Source organism: Apodemus sylvaticus, chromosome 11, assembly GCF_947179515.1.
Source record: "Apodemus sylvaticus chromosome 11, mApoSyl1.1, whole genome shotgun sequence".
In the NCBI taxonomy this organism is placed as follows: domain Eukaryota; kingdom Metazoa; phylum Chordata; class Mammalia; order Rodentia; family Muridae; genus Apodemus; species Apodemus sylvaticus.
In genome coordinates, this window is record NC_067482.1 from 18,748,586 (window position 1) to 18,771,681 (window position 23,096).

Sequence of the window (23,096 nt, forward strand, 5' to 3'; positions counted from 1 at the left end):
CATGTTTGAAATTGATGTCTACTTGGGTGCTAAAGTGACAGATCAGAGAACGATTTGGCAGAATAGGATATGCCCAACTCTCAGGAGAAGAGAGAGAAAAGGGAAGCTACTTATGAGCGCTGTGCAGAGAAGGAGAAACAGAGGCAGTTTTACTGGAAGAGTTGTACAGATACAGGATGAAGAGAGAACAAGGTAGACAAAGGTGAACACAGAATGAACCAGAGAATGGGAAGGAGCCAGAAGATTAGAACACAGTGCAAAACTTAGTATGAGGCCAAGCAGAGCAGTTCAGTCAAAAGTTGAGAGGAGTCAATTTGAATCAATCAGCTTGAAGAGGAGTTTGAGGAAGAACAGTTGAGTTGAATGAGCCTTCCAGAGTTTGGAAAGAAATAGAAAGGATGAAAGAACTAGAAAGAAAGTAAGTCTCAGAGGCTGAAAACATTCTAGTCTGGATTGGATTGCACAAGGCTAGAAGCTTATAGTCCTAGGTTAGCAGACAGAGGCAATAAGCCTCAGAGATGACAATTCAAAAGAGTAAAAAATACTTTTACAATTGTCGCATGTTTTTGCAAATATAATAACAGAAGCAAAAGAAAATGACCTGTAAGATTCTGAGACAGAAAATTCTTGGACCAAAAGACAAAGAAACAGACAGAATACAAATGTAGCAAAGTTCAGAGAAACCATTAAGTTTGCCATTTTCTAATATTTTAATCACTTGACAGAAATTTTCTGGGTTGGTTTTCATAATTGACTACATGCAATCCTGAGTTGGCAGTAAGGAAGGGAGTAGAAGAATCCCATGGGAATGTTACAGTAAGAAACCAGAACGTAGGAAGAAAAGTTATTGGATCATTGGGTGGTTGCTGTTAGCATGAAACCTCTAGAATTTCATCTTCGTAAACACCACTTGAGTCATCTGCGCTGTGAGATCTAAATATGCTGCAGTTCTCTGTCCGTTGTAGTTTAATTACCATTTCTTTCTCCATGTTCTTGCTTCGCTCCAGCCTCTCTTGGTCTCCATGGTCTATCAACTGAGTCTTTCCCTTAGCCCTTTCTCTGAATTAAACTTTCTGTCAGAGCCCAGCTCCAGGAAACTGAGCTGCACCTTAGCTCCCTAGATTCAGGAGATGTCTCCTGGCCATACTACACCCCCCTCACACTTAGACTCTCATGTCTCATATCTCCCCCATATCACACCTCATGCCAGTGTACTCACTCTGCCAACATTTCATTTCTTCCCAAATGAAGTAATAAAGCCAAAAAGATTAAGATAAATGTTTTACAACAACACCATAAATAAAGCTGTCAAAGAAATACATACATACTTACTGGGTTTGCTTCCAGCTTTTTGTCATGTGTAAACCAGCCTGACCTGTTATCACTCACCACAACTCTTTATTTGGAGTATCCAGACTCAGACTTCTTGTCATTTTGAACTTCCTCACTTGTGCACTCAGTTAAAAGTATCTAGCTGCTTCATTATATTTTCTAGTGTAGCTGTGCTGAAGTTCATGCCACAAGATGTATATTATTTAGCTGTAAGTTGTTTTCTTCCTCTTCAAAGTTGCATGGAACAAGGTATGCACAGTTCCTGTACAACAGGTAAGATATTATATTGACTTTCACAAATAAGCATACATACAGATTATACTGCTTCTGTATTTCATTCCTGAATATTAAAGAGTAATAAAAAATATTTGTAATATTAAGGAGGAACTTAGATCGAGTAATTGCAGAGGATAAATATAACCCAACTTCTCCATCAAATATAAAGGGGCAAATACTCTCTAAGATGACAATGCTGATGACAAGAACAGAATGGGACAAGGATGTCAAAAGACTTCCATTCATACCTCTTTATCCACAGTTGCTTACTGTAAAAGCATTCACATTCTTGAAGTATTAATAAAATTTGTTTAAAAAAAGAAAAAATCTTCATTGACCATGAGTTTTTGTTCTAAAGAAAAATGTCAATCATGGTTGGATTCTCTGAAATCACTCCCATTCTTTATATGTTCATGATGTCTACCACTTAAGTCTTAACCATTGTGAACATAGTATGTCAGCTCACAGTACAGTTGTATAACCGCATTGTTGAGGTGACAATATTAAGTTTTTGTTGGTTGTTCAATTAAGTCTCCCAGCAAGCTGTCGTGTAGTTCTGTATCAAATGGCTACAAAACACTCTGGCGGTGGGCATGTCTTCACTCTCTGTAGAAGAACCAAGTACCATGGATTTCGTACCAACAAGCATTATATAGGGAGAGCTGCAAAACAGTAGCATTTTAAATTTTAACATGTGAATGTGACAGTGTCCACTAAAAGGAAGTCACAAAGGAAGCCAGACTTTGAATGGAGATGTGTTTTCTTTATTAGAAACAAAATGTGTTGGTTGAGAGCCTGACACACAGATAAACATGGTAGCCACGTTAAAACAGCTTCAAACAGTGATTTATGTAAGGTGACCTCAGAGTGCCTTTGCATTCACCTCCCATGAACCTGTAATTGTGTTTGCTTACCCTCAAGTGGATTGTGTTGTGTCTATATTCAGATATGTGAGTGTTTCCCACAGATGCTGTCAGCAAAATTTGTGCCAGCATCGTAGCTTGAATCATGATGCTCTGTATTAAGTTACTTGGCTATCTGCCTGATGTGTTGCAACACATATCTCCACTAAGCAAGACAATTTAGTACCTTCTGAATATTAGGTGCTTGAAGTAAGGAGTAGATACAAGGCCCTTTGTCAATGTGCTGAAGAAATTCTCTGGGCTGCAGAGATGGCTCAGCTATTAAAGGCTAGGCTCATAACCATAAACTATAAGAAATTGTCTGATTTAAAAGAAAACTATATCCTTTTATCTATGGTCCACTAGATCCATGGTTCTCAGCCTTCCTAATGCTGTGACCTTTTAATACAGTTTCTCATGTTGTGGTGACCCCCAACCATAAAATTATTTTATTGCTACTTTATAAATATAAGTTTGACACTGCTATGGACCATAATGTAAACATCAGATATGCAGGATATCTGATATATATTCCCTATGAAAGGACAGTTCAACACCCCCAAAGGGGTAGCGACCCACAGGTTGAGAGCCACTGCTCTATTAGTGGCATGACTCTGAACAACACAGGATTGTGTTGTCTTTTGCATCTTAAAATTGCCTTCAGATAACAATCTAAGATTAATCTAGGAGTCTAAATGTTCCCCATAATAGTCTACGACATGGTCTACTACATGATGAGATCTAGCCACATGGAACTTCTAAAAGTATCAGTCTCTTCCAAGGCATCTGGATATATATGCAAGTTTGTTCCCCTTCGAATGTAAAAAGCCAGTTATTAAAATGCATACCTTTGTGCACCAGTGGAGTTTCAGTCTGCTATTGAAAGATACAATGAATTATAACTTTTGTCCTTTCTATTGGCTAAACACAAATATATTAGTGTGTACAATTAGCTGTACTTTTCTCTACTCTGTAATTATGAACAAGCAGGAAGTTTTTTTCCTAGTGTTGACAGGCTTGAGCCCTTAAATTCTAAAGGTTTACTGGTTAGGCTAACTGGTTCAGAAGTTTTTAGTTAAAAGCCCTGAGAACCAGAGGTTTAGGCTTGATGTTCCAGAGAGTGAAGACTGAGGTGCTCAGGTTAAGATCTTTTTGTTCTAGGTTTTGGTTGGGAGTAGCCCACACCTCTAAGCTAGCAATACGTGCCCACCATATAGTTAGTATCCTACTTGCCAAGACTTGGTTGTCAGAACCCACATTCCTTACAGAAGCTAGGTGGGGCCTTCATTAAGGCATCTTCTTTGGCCCATGGAGAACTGCCTCATGCTATTCCTCATCTTCACCTTGTCATGGGCTCTGTTTTGTGCATATGTCCACTATCTTCCATTGTCTCTTGTACCTCATGTCACCTACAGCACCTGCTCCTCATCATTACTGGAGCCCTTCAGCCACCTCCTCAGCCTTTTCAGCTTCTGTCACTGCTGCTAACTAGTGCTACTACTGCCAGTGCTGGGGGCGCCTCTTCATGTTACCCAACTCTTCCCATTCTCCTCAGGATAAATATCACAAGAAGGCAAGAAGAGATCATTCTTAGACAGGGTTACTCCAGATGGCCCTCCTCATCTTGTATGGTAGTTTTGTTTGGATGACTTGGTTTTTGGTGTTTTGTTTTGTTTTGTTATTTCATCTAATGCTGCAATACCCAGGGGAAGCAACACTTGAATCTATCTCCTTATTGACTCGATTACAGCCAGAAAAGATACATGGCATGAGCATGGTATGCAAATGTGGCATTGTAATTTATACCAATCACAGCACAGATCCCAAATCCACCAATCACGGACCTTGCCATAAGGACTGGTCACAAGCCTCCCGTTTCATAAATTAGGAGTTTTCTGTTGAGCTACCAAAGGAGGCCTACCACCTCCAGTTCCACCATGCAAGGCAATGAGGGTCATCCGGAGTAACCTTGTCTAAGAGTGATATCATCCAAGATAAATCCTTGTTATCTTAAGGAGTCATAAATGGGTCAAAGCCTTCTAAAACCAAAGTCACAGAGTCAGTTGTAGCAGTCCTTGCAGCTAAGGTTCCACAGGATGCTTGGGAAGGGTTTAAAACATACCGGTTGTCTTGGAGACAGGATAACTGCCTGTCCAGGGCTGCTCTGTCGACCATTCCCTCCTTAAGAAAGTTAAGCATGAGACTAACAACTTCTACTCAAAAGCTTAAACTGATGACTTATTCTAATAGTTCAAATTATTGGAAGGAAAAAACCCGAGTCACACATACATCAAAGAATTGGCATGAAACCAACATTCTTAGCATTTAGCAGAGCTTCATTCTTACTCTCTAGTCAGTAATAAACTTTGCTTAATCCCCTGCCAAAGGCTGAAAGGAATAATTGGGTTCCTTTATTCTGTCCTATTAGGATCTTTAAAATAATAATTATTCCCAGATGAATGTTACATTGGACCTCCCTGCGCTATCTCGGACAATTTTCCATGAATGCATGTCACTGTGCAGGATCAAGTCAGTGAATGTGTCAGCAGGGATGAGGCCTGGGCTCGCAAGCTCCTCAGGTAACTGACAGGTGATGTCTGTTGTGGATGGAGGGTGGGACTTCTGGTGGGTCTACCATGCCACAGTAGATGACCTCACACTCATAAATATAAGGACAACACAAAGTTTACTTTGTGTATATATGTGTGTATACATGTGTGTGCATGTGTGTGCATGTGTGTGTGCATGTATATTTGTGTGTGTGTATGTGTGTGTGTGTGTGTATGTGTGTGCATGTGCATGTAATAGGAAGCTGGAAGGGAATTAGAAGGGGATCTTAGAAGAATTTAGGGAACCAGTTGAGGGGAGGATGAATGTGATCAAATACATTGTATTCTTTTGTGAAATTATGAAATAATGAATAAAATATTGCGTTTAACAAAATGCTGACATAAATACTAACTAGTAACTTTAAGTAATATCACTCTGGAAATTGAAGTTCAGGTGACAACAGAGCATATGAAGCCAATGTTTCAATAATAAGATCTGTCTTCAGTGCTATGCTTTTACAGGAATCATTTGAGTTACCTTTATTAAAAGATAAACATTAAAGTTATAACAACTGGGCTGTTAGAGGAAACACTTTCCTTTCTTGGTACCTAGACTTAACAAAAACAGTTCACAGACCTTGGGGTGGCCGTTATGGTGATAATTCAGATATGATAATGTAAGGCAAGTGAGGATTTCATAAGAATAAATCAACCAATATATCAGTGCTTGTCCTACCCTTTCCAAACATTCTTTCCTTTCACCTAGAAAGTGCCTCATTTCAGGCCTCAGAAATATGTTTCAGAGAATGTTTAAGGGAGAGAGAGAGAGAGAGAGAGAGAGAGAGAGAGAGAGAGAGAGAGAGAGAACGAGAGAGAGAGGACTTCTCAGGGACACGTGGAATTGCTAAGGAGGTTCAATAACAAACATCAACCATATAAGAGGGTGTGTCCTTGGCCACGCGTCTGTGCCCCTTGTCACTTTGCTTGTGTCTTCTGATCTATACACGCGATAGGCATACCGGTCACACAGATAAAAAGCTAATTGTGTGTGGTAGGGTTTGGAAGTGAAAATTATCATTACCCATAAAGGCCCACTCACAAGTCTACAGCTTTCCAAGGATCTTTAGGCCCAAAGAGAGGTCTTATTGTTCCCTCTGCAAACTGCACACGCCCAAGGCTTCCTCCATTCAAAAAGTACCGTTGTCTTCTCAGGCAAAAGCCAACAACTCATACTAGCTTCTTTTCTTTCCCTACAACAAGGTGGCTTAAGTCACTGAGTCCTCTTACTTTTACATTCAAAATGTGCTTCAAACCTGTCTGCTTTTCTGAATCTTCACTCCATGAGCCCAAATATCTTCATTCCTTACCTGGATCACCACAGCAGCCCATCAATAATGTCTTCGCTTCTTTTCTATTCAGCAACCAGAATAATCTGAAAGAAAGAAAGAGAGAAAGAGAGAGGGAGGAAGCGAGGAAAGGAAGGAGGTAGGGAGGGAAAGAGGAAAGGAAGGAGGGAGGAAAGGAGGAAGGGAAGGAGAGAGGGAGGGAAAGAAGGAAGAAGGAAGGAAGGAAGGATGAAAGGAAGGAAGGAAGGATGAAAGGAAGGAAGGAAGGAAGGAAGGAAGGAAGGAAGGAAGGAAGGAAGGAAGGAAGGAAGGAAGGAAATCCCATTGTTTTTTACTTATAAATGTCAATACCTTCCCACTATATTTAAAGTGTCCCCTTGTCATAGCTGCTAGGACTTCTCACACCCTGACCTCTGTGTCTCAAATGTCACTGCCTCTGTTGCTCTGCTTCTGTCCCTTCCCCATCACAGTTCCATTCTGACTTGGGGTCTTATTTCTACCTGAATGCTCTGTTTCCAGAACAACTACAGCTTGAAGTCAGAGTTCAGTATCTTCACAACCAAAGTAAACTCTCCCTTCTGTGATGTAATTCCTGTGCTATTTTATTTTATTTTATTTTATTTTATTTTATTTTATTTTATTTTATTTTATGTTAGAAATGGTTTCTCTATATAGCCAAGGTTGGCTTAAACTTGCTCTGTAGTCCAACATGACTTCAAACTCAAATTCCTCCTGCCTCAGCCTCCTTGGTTATAAGACTAAAGGTGGAGATCTACCTCACCTGGATAATGTTCTCACTGATTTATTATATACTCTTCTTAATTTGTGTAAACTCTGAATGAGGACAATTCAGAACAGCATAGCATATAGTAGGTGGTTTATTTTGTTCAATTCTCCCATCTTTGTCTTTCATCAAGATGATTGAAATCTGACGGGGGAAAGGGTAAGAAAAGACATGCACAACCTCAGAGGTAGGATGGTTTTCGATCAACATAAAATGAGAGGTGAGGAAATGAAAGTCCCTGCTGAATGAGATGTCAACAAAGCTTGCTGAGGTAGACTGTAATGGAGATGCTTATAGATTCTCATTGTGATTTATATTGATGACCACTACTTTCTATTGACAGTAAAGCATAATAGCTGTCTTGCCACTTTATACTCACACTAAAACTAACATGGTCAAAATAAGGTCAACTGTCACACTGTCCAATGTCCTCCTGTTCCTTTACTTCCATCTAAGTTGTCAAAGTATCTTTTGGTTTTTTAAAAAAAGGCCTCTTTAGAAGGAGAGGCATATTTAAGTAAGCACCCATTGAACTTTGCATACACATAATAAATATACATTACAAGTAGATTGGTGACCCTGACCCACTTTGGGATTAGGGGTTTTCATGAATTGGTTTTGAGGTGTATATTTCCTTTTCATGAGTCAAATATGTTTAAAGGCTCCACTGTGTGCTCACAGGACTCCATCCAAACTGATGAGTCAAGGTAGTTTCCTTTTGTTTTTGAGCAAAGAGGTTTCTGTTGACCTAAGATGTGTCCTTTGTTCTGTAAACAGTTGCTCACAGAAGCTTTGTTACTTTGATACTTGAACTGTTACTTGAACAATTCAATGTGAGGATGGTGAATTCTACCTAAGATCATTCCAAGGTGAAAAAGAAAGAGAAACCATGGTAGTCATGGTTAAAACCCTCGAGCCCATGGAAGGGGCTAGACATGCTACTCTAGACATGCTACTGGAAATCAATTATACTGTTTAAAAAAGACGACCTAAAAAGCAAATTCAGTTTCACAGAGAGCAGCTGCCCTCTTTGACCAGAAACAACTACTTGTTTTAAACACCAAGCATGATCCTCATCCAGAATCAGCCTGGGGTAAATTCTGACCCCAAAGTCTAGCAGCAGCAACTCTGTTTCCTTGAAAGGCTCTTCTTTACTGGCTCAGTATTAACTCTTGTTGCTTCAGCAAAAAGAGAAGATGTACTGGGATATGAAGTAACATGGGGAAACATGGGGCAGAATGTTGTAGTGGAAAAAAAATCAGAAAACCTGATTTCTAACACTATAGCTTCTTTGAGCTTCATATTCCAGAATGTAAAATAAGAATAGAACTCTCTTAGGAACGAGAGAGAGGGAAAGAGAGAGATACAGAGATAGAAAGAGAGAGAGACAGAGACAGACAGAGATGGACAGACAGGCACACAGAAAGACACACAGGGTGGGGGAGTGGAGATTAACATCTTCCCTGAGCAGCAGATGATAAAGGGTCTATCTACACTAAATTATAAAGAGAAGAATAAAACATCATAAAATATAGTCTGGAGATGAGGAGATGATTCAGTGGGTAAAAACTTGCTGTGCAAACATGAAGACCTGAATTTTAATCCTGAAATGCTGATGTATAAAGCTGCCATGGCTGTGGGTAAAGGCATGCTGATGTTGAGAGCTCCCTGGCCAGTCTAGCCAAAATTACAACTTCAAATTCCCTGAAAATACCCTGTCTTAAAATCACAAGATGTAGATAATAGAGGAAGACCCCTAACATTTACATACATGTACATCACATACTTATATGCATGTCTCTAATACATGCATATACATACAGACATGGACACAGTCACATGCATGTAACACAGACATGCACACACACAGACATGGACACACACTCACATGCATGTAACACAGACATGCAACACACAGACATGGACACACTCACATGTATGTAACACATACATGCACACACACAGACATAGACACACACTCACATGCATGTAACACAGACATGTACATACACAGAGAAAATGTTTTAAAAATCTTAAAAAATAAATATTTTCAAAATGTCCCCTTCCCCGGGGAATTTATTTAAAATTCTATTAATAGAATATGATTACAACACAAAAATTAGGAAATCTGCCCCAAGATTCTTATGTAAGGTGTGTCTAACTCCTTTCAACTCTTTCAACCAGCTTTAGAAAGCTGTATGACCTTGGACAATACAGGACAACACCACAGATTTTGTAGATTCATTTCCATGGCTAGAAACTGCTCTCCCTCCATAGTCAGTAAACCTTGCTGTGGAACAAAGACAGCCTTGTTGTTAACTCATTCTAATCCATGGCTGTGGTGCCAGGACCTTTGATGCCATCTTGTCCCCATGGCAGCTCTCCTGCTCAGGATCCGTGTAGAAAGTGTAAGCTAAATAAACCCTTTCCTCCCCAACTTGCTTCTTGGTCATGATGTTTTTGCAGAAATACAAACGCTCACTAAGACACATACCTCAAATGTGGCACTGTCACAAAGGCCTTTTCCTATTTGTCACTGAGATGGACCTCACTTTGTTTCCCAGATTAGAATCAAATTCATGGGTTCAAAGGATGCTTCTGCTTCAGGTCTCTTGAGTAGCTGGGGCCAGAGGCTCCAGATACCTCACCTTGCTCTCATTTACTCTAATTAAAATGATACTGGACTAGAGAGATGGCCCAGGGGTTAAAAACACTGGTTGTCTTTTGTGGGGATTGTTTGAGTCTCAGTACCCATATGGCAGTTCATAGCCATCCATTACCACAGTTCCAGGGCCTCTGACAGCCTTTTCTAGACTCTGTGGGCATCAGGCACTCACATGGTGCACATGCATACATGCAGGCAAAAAAAATCATACACATAAAATAAAATACATAAATATTTAAAAATAAAAAATATTTAAACTGGTACCTCCCTATGGGTCTATTCCCTCAACTGCCTTATCTTTCCTTAGCACTGTTCACATCTGAAATATATATTCAGCCAAATATTCTCTCTATGTATGCGCTTGGATAGAGTACTCATGAAGTACATTTTAATACATTGATTAAATATATTCAATAAATTTGACTATCTTTTAGAACAAGGAAGGATAGTGACAAAATGTAGAAAGGGGATTCAACTCTATTGTGCCGCTGGTTGTTTCTCTCTTCTATATCTTCCAACATGTTGGCAATGGCTTCCTGTTAGGCAACAATTACAGCTCATAGGGGATGGGCACTCCACTTTCTACTCTTCATGAGATGACCACACTCTGTGATTTCCCCAGAGGTAACAACACATCTTCATAGATCTTATTGTCCTGAGAGCAAAGCTGTTGGGTAAAGCCTAGGAATAAGATCTTGATAAAGATGCACCGATATCAGCTTCCCTTCTCTCCCCTCTTCAAATCCAGACTCTCAAGCCTTGATTTTATTTGTCTGGCTGACAATGTCAAATTTGGAAAACCTGTTTAAATTCAAAAAGCACTAGTAGAATGTAGCAATTTACATGCTTTGCTCCTTCTCCATCTGGGTTGTTGGTCAGTATAATTTCCTAGCTCTAGAATTCCTGAAAATGATGTTCATTTTTTGCCTTTCCTCTTAGGCTTAGGGGAAGACACTACTACTCTAGGATTATCTATAAAAATTCGTTTCAGATGATTCTTAATAGATGCCATCCTTGGAGAGCATGGAAGACAATTTGCAGGGAGTAAGTATATGTTTCAATGTTTTTTAAGTTTGTCCTTGTCCGATGACTTAAAGCCACTATTTCCATGTTTGCTGCCAGTTTCTTCACAGTCTGATGGCTCTGTTTGCTTTAACGAACCATACACATCTTAGAAGTCTCTAGCTCCTGAACTATACTACAATGGTGCATAGGACTATGAATATCCCGTGTCTCTGTATTAAATACTGCTAATGTCATGCAAATTAGCTCAACTAATTGATCCGGATCAATCCTTTCCTTATAGTTAAGCCATTAAGCCCCCAACTCACTTATGAACCGTGTCTCACCCAGATGTACTTCAAGGTCTGTATCTTGCTTGTCCTGATGTTCCCCCCCTCCCTGCAAAATTTATCCTAAAATTGCTCATTTTAAGCTGTAAGCCATTCCAGGTTATTTTCCCAGTCTAGCATTCTTATTTATGACCAACACATGCAATATTCTAAAAAACAACATTCTTGCATCAAGAGGCTTCTCAGGTAGACTGCAGGGAATTGAGAACCAACAACCTAAGTCCAATTTGTTTTATTTTAAGAATTTCCTTTTTCTTTCCTTGGTCAACAGATAACAGTATAAGTAGAAATTGATCAAGTTATATGAGGATGAAGAAATTAACTGAACTATTTAGAAGCTAATGTATCAATCACTTCTCAACTCCAGCATACACAGAATGCTAATATCATGCAGGAAGTGTTAAGTAATAGATATTGTTTATTGTACTAATTTTGCTAATGAAGAATGTGAAAAGTAGCCTAGGTAACCTTCCCTAAGTCAAACACCTTGTAAGCAACAGAACCTAGATTTATTCCCAAGCCTATGTTAAACCATTCTTACTGGAATTTCCAAAAAAAATGGCTTCTATAGGGAACCAGCTCTACAATTCAACTATTTAAAATAATCAAGTGTCATTTTCATTCATTTAATTCATGGTAATTCACCACAAATATTGTCAAACATACGTTCTAAAGAGACCTATTAACCTTGGAATTACACAAACACACTACAGCATGCCATGGTTTTTGTCTTTGACTTTGTTTATGTTCTTTTTTTCTTTGTCCACACCCACCACTGACACCCAAGGAAACATTATTGCAGAAAATTTCCCCATGATGGCAAAGGACAGAACCTCAGACTCTCTTCCTAGTCTTCCTGGCTCCAGACTGCCCATTACAAAGAAGCTTGCTCTATATTTTCCAAGTGAGTCACACGACAGAAAACCTTTGTCACAGGTCTCTAAGCATCTATGGCCAATTTCAATGTGGTCTCTAGTGTGTCCTGGTTCTGAACTCCAGATGAATGTCCTCCTAAAGGTTCATGTGTTAAGGGTTTGATCCCCAGCATGGCACTACTGGGAGATGTTACAAAGTAGAGTCTAGTGGGAAAGCCTCAGGCACTGGTGCGTGGCCCCCAAAAGGAGATCTCAGATCCGGATCTCTCTAGTCCTCCTTCTGTTTCACTCCATGACTTTAGATGGGAGCAATTTGCTCTACCACGTGCTCCACTGTGGTGTGCAACACTCGCCAGGGGAACAAAGAAATTGATCCTCCTGCCCTTGGATTGGGACCTCTAAGGCTGTAAGCCAAAATAAATCTTTTCTACACATACTTTGTCTATGATATTTCATTATAATACTATGAAATTGGAAAATATATCATTTTAGGTGATTCTGTAGATAGGTCTCTCAAGCAAACAACCAATTTAAAATATGGGGCATGAAGCTTTTAAACAGAGAGTTCTCAAAAGATGAAATACAAATTATGGAGAAATAGCTTTTAATGTCCCACATCCAAAACCATAAGGTAAATTAAAATTACTTTGTTAATTTTATTTTATAACAGAGAAAATAGCCAATATCTTGTTAAAGGCACTAAATGCTAGTACAGATTTGGAAAAGGAGAACAGGGCTTTACTACAGGTAGGAGGACCTACTGGTGCAGTCACTATGGAAATCACTGAAGAAGTTCCTCAAAAAGGTAAAAATAGCTCTGCTATGTGATCCAACTATGCCACTTGTACTGACTGGTTTTGTGTGTCAACTTTACACAGGCTGGAGTTATCACAGAGAAAGGAGCTTCAGTTGAGGAAGTGCCTCCATGAGATCCATGTAAAGCATTGTCTCAGTTGGTGATCAAGGAAGGAGGGCCCCTTATGGGTGGAGCCCTGGGCTAGTAGTCCTGGGTTCTATAAGAAAGCAAGCTGAGCAAGCCAGGGGAAGCAAGCCAGTAAGGAACATCCCTCCATGGCCTCTGTATCAGCTCCTGCTTCCTGGACTGCTTGAGTCCCAGTCCTGACTTCCTTTAGTGATGAACAGCAATGTGGAAATGTAAGCTCAATAAACCCTTTCCTCCTCAACTTGCTTCTTGGTCTTAATGTTTGTGCAGGAATAGAAACCCTGACTAAGGCACCACTCTAAGACACATACCCAAAGGACTTCACATCCTACTCTAGAGATACACTCTCATCCATCTTCATTGTTGCTCTGTTCACAATAGCCAGGAAAGGAAAATAGCTTGGATATCCATCAACAGATGAATGGGTAATAAAATGTGATACACCTACATAATGGAATATTGTTCTTGTATTTTAAAAAAAATCAAAATTATTAAATTCACAGGAGCTATATGCAATTATTCTGAATGGTTTAACACACACCCAGAAAGGGAATGGTTTGGTATTGTATTATTTATTTTTTTATTGCTCTGAGAAAACACCATGGCCAAGGCAAGTTCTAAGGAGAAAAGTCCATTAGGGATTGTGGTCCCAATAGGGTAAGAGTTCATCACCATCACAGTGAGGAAGGGTGGCAGGAAGCTGGGAACACACATCCTAAACAGCAAGCACAGCACAGCGATGGGATTAGAAATGTCACAACTCTTTAAACTCTCAATTCCCACTCAGTCATGTACTTACTCAGCAAGGACACTCCTCCTAAGCCTCTCCAAACAGTGCCACCATCTGGGGACCAAGTATCCAAATGTCTGAGACTATGGGGAACATATCATTCAGATCATCATGCATTTTCTTTTATTTGTGGATGTTAGCTTGAATCTTTTGATGTGTGTTTCCTTGGAAATAGATGTAAAGGTCATAAAGTTAGTCAGAGACAAAGGATTCTGGGAGGATATTCAAAAGGAGGGGAGATAGCTATGCTACAAAACCTTGAAGGGGATTAATGGAACAGAACAAGAAGGGTTAAATTGGGATGGAGGATGGGAAGGCAGAGCAGAGGAGGGAACATAAGGAGGGATAAGTATTCAAAAATAGAAAGTGGAGGGCTGAGAGATGGCTCAGTGGTTAAGAGCACTAACTGTCTTTCCACAGGTCCTAAGTTCAATTCCCAGCAACCACATGGTGGCTCACAACCATATATAATGGGATCCAATGACCTCTTCTGGTGTGTCTGAAGATAGTGAAAGTGTACTCATATACATAAAGTAAATAAATAATTATTTTTTAAAAATAGAAAGTGTGTGTGTGAGAGAGAGATGAGAGGGAGAGGGAGGGAGGGAGGAAGGGAGGGAAGGAGGGAGGGAAGGAGGAAGAGAGAGAATATTTACCCTACAGTGCTACATTGGGACCTCATGCCCACTACTAGACACCACAAGCTAACAAATAAAAAGCCCAGTCAAGAAACAAATTTTCATTTTTGAAATTTTTGGCTAATGAGGTCCCTGAATCTAAACATTACAAACTATTATCAATGCTACTGGTTAGCCCCCAGAAACTTGACAGTAAGACCCTATTGTTGAAGACACCATAAACTTGCATGATAGAACTTGAAACTATTATGCTGTTACTTAATAGTATTCCTACAGGCTGGTTTTCATAGTGCTTGAAGGTACTATGCAAGCTACTGGAAAAGAAAAGCAGTCATCACCAGCTGTGAACACTGTCAGCTACAATATTGACTGTCCTGGCAAGAAATGGCCACTGGTGAACTAGTAGTGGTTCATGAGAATAACTAACCACTTCCTTTTTAAATTTCACTCATACCTCACAAGATGAAAAACATCGAGTCTGCAGTGTTGGGCCAGGAACCTGTGTCAAGACAGTTCATAGAAAAGTCCATAGGAAAGAACTTACTACCATTATTGCACTAAATGGACTCACTGTGACCTATTATTTCACCCTTAGTTTAATGCATCTCAAAATCTTCATCAGAGAATCTTCTATTTGCAGTGGATGGTGATTAATGTAGGGACCTACAACAATCCAGTAAACAGAAAACCGAAGACTGAGGAATGCTCATTCTGAGTGAGATGCTTACATCATAGCTCCTCCTCCAAATGTCCAGGGTTCATTACAGAAGAAGAGGAAAGTAGAAGAGCCAGAGGTGGTAAATGACTTAGAAACACCATCCTCTAGATAAAACAGGATCGTCAGCAGTTGTAACAATATGCAGAAGTCTCGTGCAAGCTCAAGCTAGACTGATACCCAGAATGGAGAGGGAAGTAGACATTAAGTCTAACCCCTAGCTGGGTGACTATCAGCAATTGATAGCTTTTTGGAGAGAGGAGAGGGAGGGAGGGAGGGACGGAGGAAGGAGGGAGAGAGAAATCAGTTTTCTGTTAGAGTGCTGCCACTAGTGGGTCAACCATGTTACAGTAGAAGCTCATACACTCATGAATATGTGAACAGCACAAACTGGACTTCATGATTTTTTTTTTAAAAAAGGACACAAAGTTAGAAGTGTTAGGAAGGTGGGCAGTTCTGGAAAAAGGAATTTGGGCAAGGGATAAATATGGTCAAGACACATTACATAGAATTCTCAAAGAACTAATAAAGAGAAGAGATAAGCAAACAATCACTGGCAAAGTGCTCTCCAAGGCTGAGAGTCGCCCTGTGGTTTCTGAAAGGTGAAAAAATAGAATTGCAGTGACCCAAGCCCTGCTGGCTGACCCTCAATTATCCAAAGTCTCTCAGGGCAGGCAGCACTGAACATTTGAACTAATGAGTCCATTGACTTGAATGTTGCCTCAAAGTACAAAAGAAGGGAAAATGAACACAGGTTAGTATTCTCATTTATATATTAGTACCTATAGGTCCTGAAAGGATAACAGTTTCCAGCTGTATGTTCTTGAATCTCTTATTATAGAGTTCAGAGAGCATCCTGACTTTCCTGATCTTTGTGGAAAGGTTTCTCCTTTCATGAGTTTTCCCACATAAAAGTGAGATAATAAAAGCTCTATTCTAAAGGGTAGCCAAATCTGCGCTAGCACATAGCCAATACTCAATAAAGATCGCCATTACTAAAGTTGAGCAGAGTTCAACATGGCCTTTGGCAAGTCATTTCTCCCTTCCAAGAGTTTATTCTCAAGCCTTGAGAGTTTCTAGTGGCCTAGTCTATCAAAAAAAAAAAAAAAATTGAAAGAAGTTGGACTCATTGAATAGATCATAATAAGGTCACAGCTTGTCTTGTTATGACTCACAAATTCAGTCAGAAAACAAGGTGGGTATCCAATTCCAGCACCTAGTAGTCTTACCAGTCCTAAAACCATTAATAGAAATGCAAAGTAGACTTCCCCGAACAAGTCTTGGTGCTAACCAGGAAAGGAATAGTCTCTATCAGTCTGCTACTTAACAAAGAAGAGTCAAGGATTGCCTCTGGGCAGAAGTGACTTAGGCTTTGAGTCCCAGCACTCAGGAGACAGAGGCAGGCAGGTCTCTGGTCTCTATAGACCATCCAGGTCTATGGAGTGAGTTCCAGGACAGCCAAGGCTGCATAAACAAATTCTGTCTTGAAAACCCAAAAACTAATTAATTAATTAATTAATTAGCTAATTTATTAATTGATTAAAAAGAAGTCCTCTCATCATGGGAGGCAGAAGGAGTTAGGGGCCTGAGTGGGTAACGGAAAGAAAGGTAACTCATCCTGTGGAAGAGTTAGAGAAGGACTGAAAGCCCTCGAGGAGATGGCAACCCCACAGGAAGACCAACAGCATCAAGTAGCCTGGACCCCTGAGGGCTCCCAGACTGAGCCACCAACCAAAGAGCATACAGGTGCTGGTCCAAGGCCCCTGATACATATGTAACAGAGAGCCGCCATGTCTGGCCTCAGGGGAAGAGGAGTCTCTTAATCCTACAGAGACTTGATGCACCAGAATGGGGGATACTGAAGGGGAGGGAGCTCAGAAGTGAAGGGGAAGGGAGATGGCAGAAGGAACTCTACCAGGGGGGACCAGAGGGAAGGGCAACATTTGGGATGTAAAGAAACAAACAAATTTTAAAAAAGAAAACCCAAAATGTAATTAATTAATTAGCTACTTAATTAAAAATAATTTCCCTCATTACTGAATTGTTTATAAAGGTATTATTTACACAGAGAGAACTAATCACTGAAATACGAGTGCTAACTACAGAGTGCCTGGGGAAAGAAAGTACTCGGTGTTTTAGCTGATGCTCACAGTCACCTAATGGTGTAGATCAACGTCTTCACAGCAGTTCTCTAGGCAAGAAAATAGATCCTTGGGTCAGAGAACCAGTGTAGTCACATGTCAGGTGTGTGTGTGTGTGTGTGTGTGTGTGTGTGTGTGTGTGTGTGATTCCGAAGAGTCCAAATCAGGAGCCACTGCTTCTAATCAGTTTCTGCAATACCAACAAGGGTCAATCCACAGCCCTGATGGAGAAGTCTGTTGAACGTGCCCACTGCATGGAGTGTAGAAATCTGTACATAGATTTGTTTTCTGGCTTGAATAGCCAGAAAGTTCTTTCAGACCAAGATAAATCGCTTTGTATAGCATTTGTTTGTAGAAGACATCAGAAACCATTGTGACTTCTGAGTACTTCCAACTGCATGTCATTGTGTAGAAAAAAGAAATCCTACCATCATATGACCTGTTCATGAGTCTTTCTGATCTCTAAAGCAGAATAATTCCTTGGAACCACAATCTCTACTTTCTTCTAAACCAGTAATAATCCCACCATTCAACCCTTCTTAAAACAAAGACAGTGAGGAAATTCAAGTGTCTCAGGATGTTGGGTGGGGAGATTATTTGTGATATCCTAACCAGATCACGAAACTGGGAGAGATTACATCAACCCTGGAATTCGGCTTTCCTGCAGTCGGGGGTCTTTGCAGGTAACTGGACTAATTGCCCCTTTGCCCTGGACTAATTGCCTCTTTTCCCTGGCACTGGAAATGGCCATCTTCTCATTCAAAATTGTTAATTATGAAAATAAACCATTTTATTTCACATAAACTGAATTTTTCATTTTAATTTGAGGGTAAGATATTTAAGAAAATTTAACAAACAAAAATAGTAATTCTGATCAGTGAGCCTCCAAGTAGCTATATAATATCCAGTACTCCTGTAGCTTAACTGTTCTCCAAGTTGATGCTAATTGTTTACAACATCCACTTAAGTTGTTGTTGTTGTTGTTGTTATTTGCTTTTTTATTTACATTTCAAACATTCTCCTCTTTCCAGGTCTCCCCTTTGGAAAACCCTCTATCCCATCCCCCCTCCCCCTGCCTCTACAAGGGTGCTCCCCCTCCCACCCACCCACTCCCGTCTTCCTGGGCTGGCATTCCCCTACACTGGGGCATGGAACAACCTCAGGCCCAAGGGCCGCTCCCCTTGATGTCCAACAAGGCCATCTTCTGTCACATACGTGGCTGGAGCCATGGGTCCCTCCAAGTGTACTCTTTGGTTGGTGGTCCAGTCCCCGAGAACCCCATGGGGTCTGGCCTGTTGACACTGTTGCTCCCTCCATGGGGCTGCAAACCCCTCAGCTCCTTCAGTCTCTTTTGCAAAACCTCCATTGGGGATCCCTGTGCTCAGTCCAATGGTTGGCTGGCTGTAAGCATCCACATCTGTATTTGTCAGGCTCTGGCACAGCCTCTCAGGAGACAGCCATATCAGGTTCCTGTCAGAAAGCACTTCCCAGCATCCACAACAGTGTCCGAGTTTGGTGACTGTATATGGGAAGTATCCTCAGGTGGGGCAGTCTCTGGATGGCCTTTCCTTCAGTTTCTGCTCCACACTTTGTCTCCATATTTCCTCCTGTGAGTAATGTATTCACCCTTCTAAGAAGCACTGAAGCATCCACATGTTGTTGGCCTGAGTGGTACGTGAGTGCTTTCTGTGCGGCACAGTTTGCATTTAATGTCCATCACAGCTCTAGGAGAGAGGCAAAGAGAATAAAAGAGTGAGGCAAAGTCAGGTGCTGCGTTGTGAACAGCAGAAGACACACTTGCACCCAGAACATGCGGCCCCAGTGTCTGATTTCTTTGTCACTACTCTCTGACTCACTGCTACTCCCAGCATGTCAGCCTCAAGCCCAGGGCGTCTTATAATCATGAAGAACTATCACTGAGGGAAGCCAGGCACTCTGCTTCCTTTCAGGAAAGATGACGAAGGCTCTCAAGACCAAGAATGACTGGAAAGACACCAGGTAACTACTGGTCTAGCCTGGGTCTGTCTGCATGACAGAGTCTCAGAGAGCTGCCCTTAGGAGTTCAAAGTCCAACCACCTACTGAGCTACCGTGCTGAAGTATGCACACCACTCTCTAACCCGAGGTCTCAGCTACATATGAACAGGGTTAAGTCTACAGAAAACATCTTCCACGTGATGTCTGAAGGTGCCAGAGAGTAAAGAATTATAGGCGTCTGCAATCCAGAAAATCACATTCTAACATCTATTATCCTCGGGTGCTCTCAATTTCTACCCCCACTAATGGTCTTTAAATACCTTTGAAATGTTTCATTTTTGAGAAACTTCTAGAATTACATGTTGCTTCTGTGTTTTCAAACCGAGATGAGCTGTTCATAATCACTCAGCCCACGAAAGCCAGCCAAACAAGATCTAGTGGCCGATGTCCACTCCCCATGCTCTGACTCAGACATGGCCTCACAAAGGTCTGTTTTGAAGACAACTTAGAAAGCTGGTTTATTAACAGCTTACTCTCTTAGTCTTAGGTTTTAAAAAGAATATGGGTATTTAGTGTTCTCCATTGTTAAAAAAAAAACTTCTAGAAAGTTTTTAATGGTGAACAAAGCAAGGAGACAAAATCTGTATGGCACAAACTAAAGTCAGTCTCATGTAAGTAGTCAGTTTGCAGGCAAATTGCTCCCAGTACTTTACCATGACCAATTAACTGTCTGCTTCTGAGATAATTTGGTTGGGAATAATCAGAACACTGGTGTAATAGAGGTTCTGATCCAGTGTTCCACCATCTTGCATTCTAGGAGGCTCTTGACTTGATCGTGTATCCCTCAGAGTGAAAAAGTAGAGTCCAAGCCCTCTACCTAAATTAGGGCTGGTCTACATTCCTATGGAAATCCCTCCCACTGACTTGGGGTTAACTACAAATCTTTTCCTGGCCTCTTAAATACCGAAATAACAAGAGTATTTACTATTTACAGGGAGGTACCAGAAAAGCCATCGTTCTCTGATAATATGATAAAGATGTGTTTGTTTACCTTGAAGGCAAGGCACTTGGAGCCACCTTGCTATCTCAGAACCATGCGTGACAAATGACATGTCTGGGCCAGCAAGATGGCTCAGCAGGTAAATCGTGGCTTGAGTAGTTTAGTGCCCAGGAGCTATGTATGGAAAGGAAAGCACCAACTTCCACAAATTGGCTTCTGATGATGCACATGCTATAGGTGGCATAGAAAGGCTTCTACCCAAATGTAGGCAGAAAATAATAAATGAATGAATGAATGAATGAATGAATGGATAGGTCTAATAAGGAAAAAGTGAAATGGCCTTGTCAATGCAACCGGCTTAGAAGAGGCTTTCCAGTGTGATCAAGTTCCCACGGAACATTTGACACCATCTCGGGGCTTCCTGTTACGTGAGACCGTAATAAGTATTGTTTTATGCAAATAAGCAAATTGCCTTGCCCAAAACGCTAAGAGAATAAAGAGAAGGGGCAGGATTTCAACCCCAATTATATCACATGCAGAAGCCACTGACTGAGTCCTTTATGCAGGGATTAAAGACTTAAAAACTAAGACAATAAGGAATGGATGTCCAACACATGGGTTACCTTCTTTGAACATGAATTGACCGTTTTGGCAAACCATGAGAGCGAGTAACTTGTCCTATATACTGGTGAGTCCCAGACAATCCTGGCTTTCCCCAGGAGACTATATCCATGCCTAAGTCCGGTTCATCACAGCTTGGTCGCAAGACGCCTTAGGAATCCAAATCTAAATAGCAGAAACGTTAAGGGTTCTCATACTTGAATGAATATTGCTTATTTTTGTGGTATAAAATTATTGTCTTTAAAACTCAAGATTGGAATAAGGAAGATGACTCATTGAGTAGAGAACTTGCTGCCCAGCAGGGAACCAGAGCACAGATTCCCAGGGACCGAACACACAAATGCAAGCACATACAAACACAAGCACATTTTTTAAAGTTTTTTCACCTTACATCCCAATATCTGCCCCCCTTCTCCTCCCAGTACTTCCTCACACAGGTCCCCCCACTCCCCCCTCCCCTCCTCCTTTGAGAAGGAGGAACACCCCTCTGGATATCTATTCCCTCCACTACCCATCCCCCCCCCCACCCAGCCCATCAAGTGACTGCAGGACTAGGTACATCCTCTCCCACTGAGGCCAGACAAGGTGGTCAGGTTAGCGGAATGGGAGCCCCAGGCAGGCGACAAAGTCTCAGGGGCAGGTCCTCTCCAGTTGTCAAGGGACACACATGAAGACCAAGCTGCACATCTGCTACAAGTGTGTGGGGGGCGGGGGGAGGAAAGGGGGTATGTGGTAGGTAGGTCCAGCCCCTGCTTGCTCTTCCATTGGTGCTTCAGTCTCTGAGAGACCCCAGGAGTCCAGGTTAGTTGACCCTGTTATTCTTTCTGTGGAGTCACTATCCTTTTCGTGTTCCTCAATCCCTCCCCCAACTTCCTGGACTCTGTCTACTGTTTGGCTGTGGGTCTCAGAATGTCTTTCCACTGGCTGCTGGGTAGAACCTCTCAGAGGACAGTTATGTTATGCATACTTGTTTTTACAAAGGTAAAACATTACCTTTGCATGTGAGTCAAATTTCTGAAGGTGTCTATGCGTTTATGTTACATCAAACACCTCATGGCTACTTTTTATTGGTTAAAGGATAATTATCTTCTGCTGAGAGAAGAGTGGTCCATTTCTTATGCGGAGTCCGAATTACTCTGAGACTTATAAACAGAGCTGAGGATGTGACTTAGTGGGTGAGCATGTTCTTGGCCCTGTATGAAGCCATCCATTGAAATCTAGCTTGGGGGAGGGGATCATTTGAAACTAGAAGGTAACACTCTCTCTAAGCATAGATTAAGATGACTGTGGCTCAAGAAGGAAGGTAGTCATTGGATTGGGGGGGGGGAGTCTTTTACAAAATGTTTGGTTTGGGGCTCTCAGAATTTCAGTTTAGGTGTTTTTACACAATTGGGTGGTGATGGAGGAAGAAAGGAGGCAAAACAGCCCTAAAGATCATTTAGAGTCTCGTCAAAAGTCTGGCTTACTCGGAGCATGGCCCAAGAACCAGAAACTTGGGGATCTAAAGCCTAATGCTAAAAGTGCAGGGCCTCAGGCTCCAGCCCAGAGCTGCAGGGAAATGATTCCAGGACAGGAGGACAGGTGACTGCCAGACAGACAGCACAGCTGCCCTCCTGTCCTGCTGGAGTTTCAGAAGAGTTGAGTAAAGCGATTGGTCTCTGCCTTGGCTGCACTTGGGATTTTTTTTTTAAAGTTTTAAAAAGTCCCAGTGTGCAGTTCAAGTCCAGACATTGGAATTGTTTAGCTGAAGATGGAGCATTGAGGTTCTTGAAAGTTTCGCAAATGGTCAGAGTAGTTTGCCCAGGCTGAGACTCCATAATGAGAATTCTGTTATGACAGGTATAGGGCATTTGACAGAGTACTGAGCAAGGAGTACTCTGAACTCTGTAGAGGACATTTCCTTGTGTGTGTGTGTGTGTGTGTGTGTGTGTGTGTGTGTGTGTGTGTGTGTAAAACCCTTTCATTTTGTGCCCTGAATATTTATCATGCACTGTACAAGACAATCATACCCATTACATCTAAACATCCCACATGCTCTACAAAGCATGAGGGATATTTTATCCCTCAACGATAGGGCCCCACAGCTTGTTCCTGGGCATTCTTCTTGGAACTTTATTTGGAAACTGGAACTGAGAAATGTTAACAACATTTTTCAAGGTAGCACATCGGATGGACAGGATCGCCAGGATAT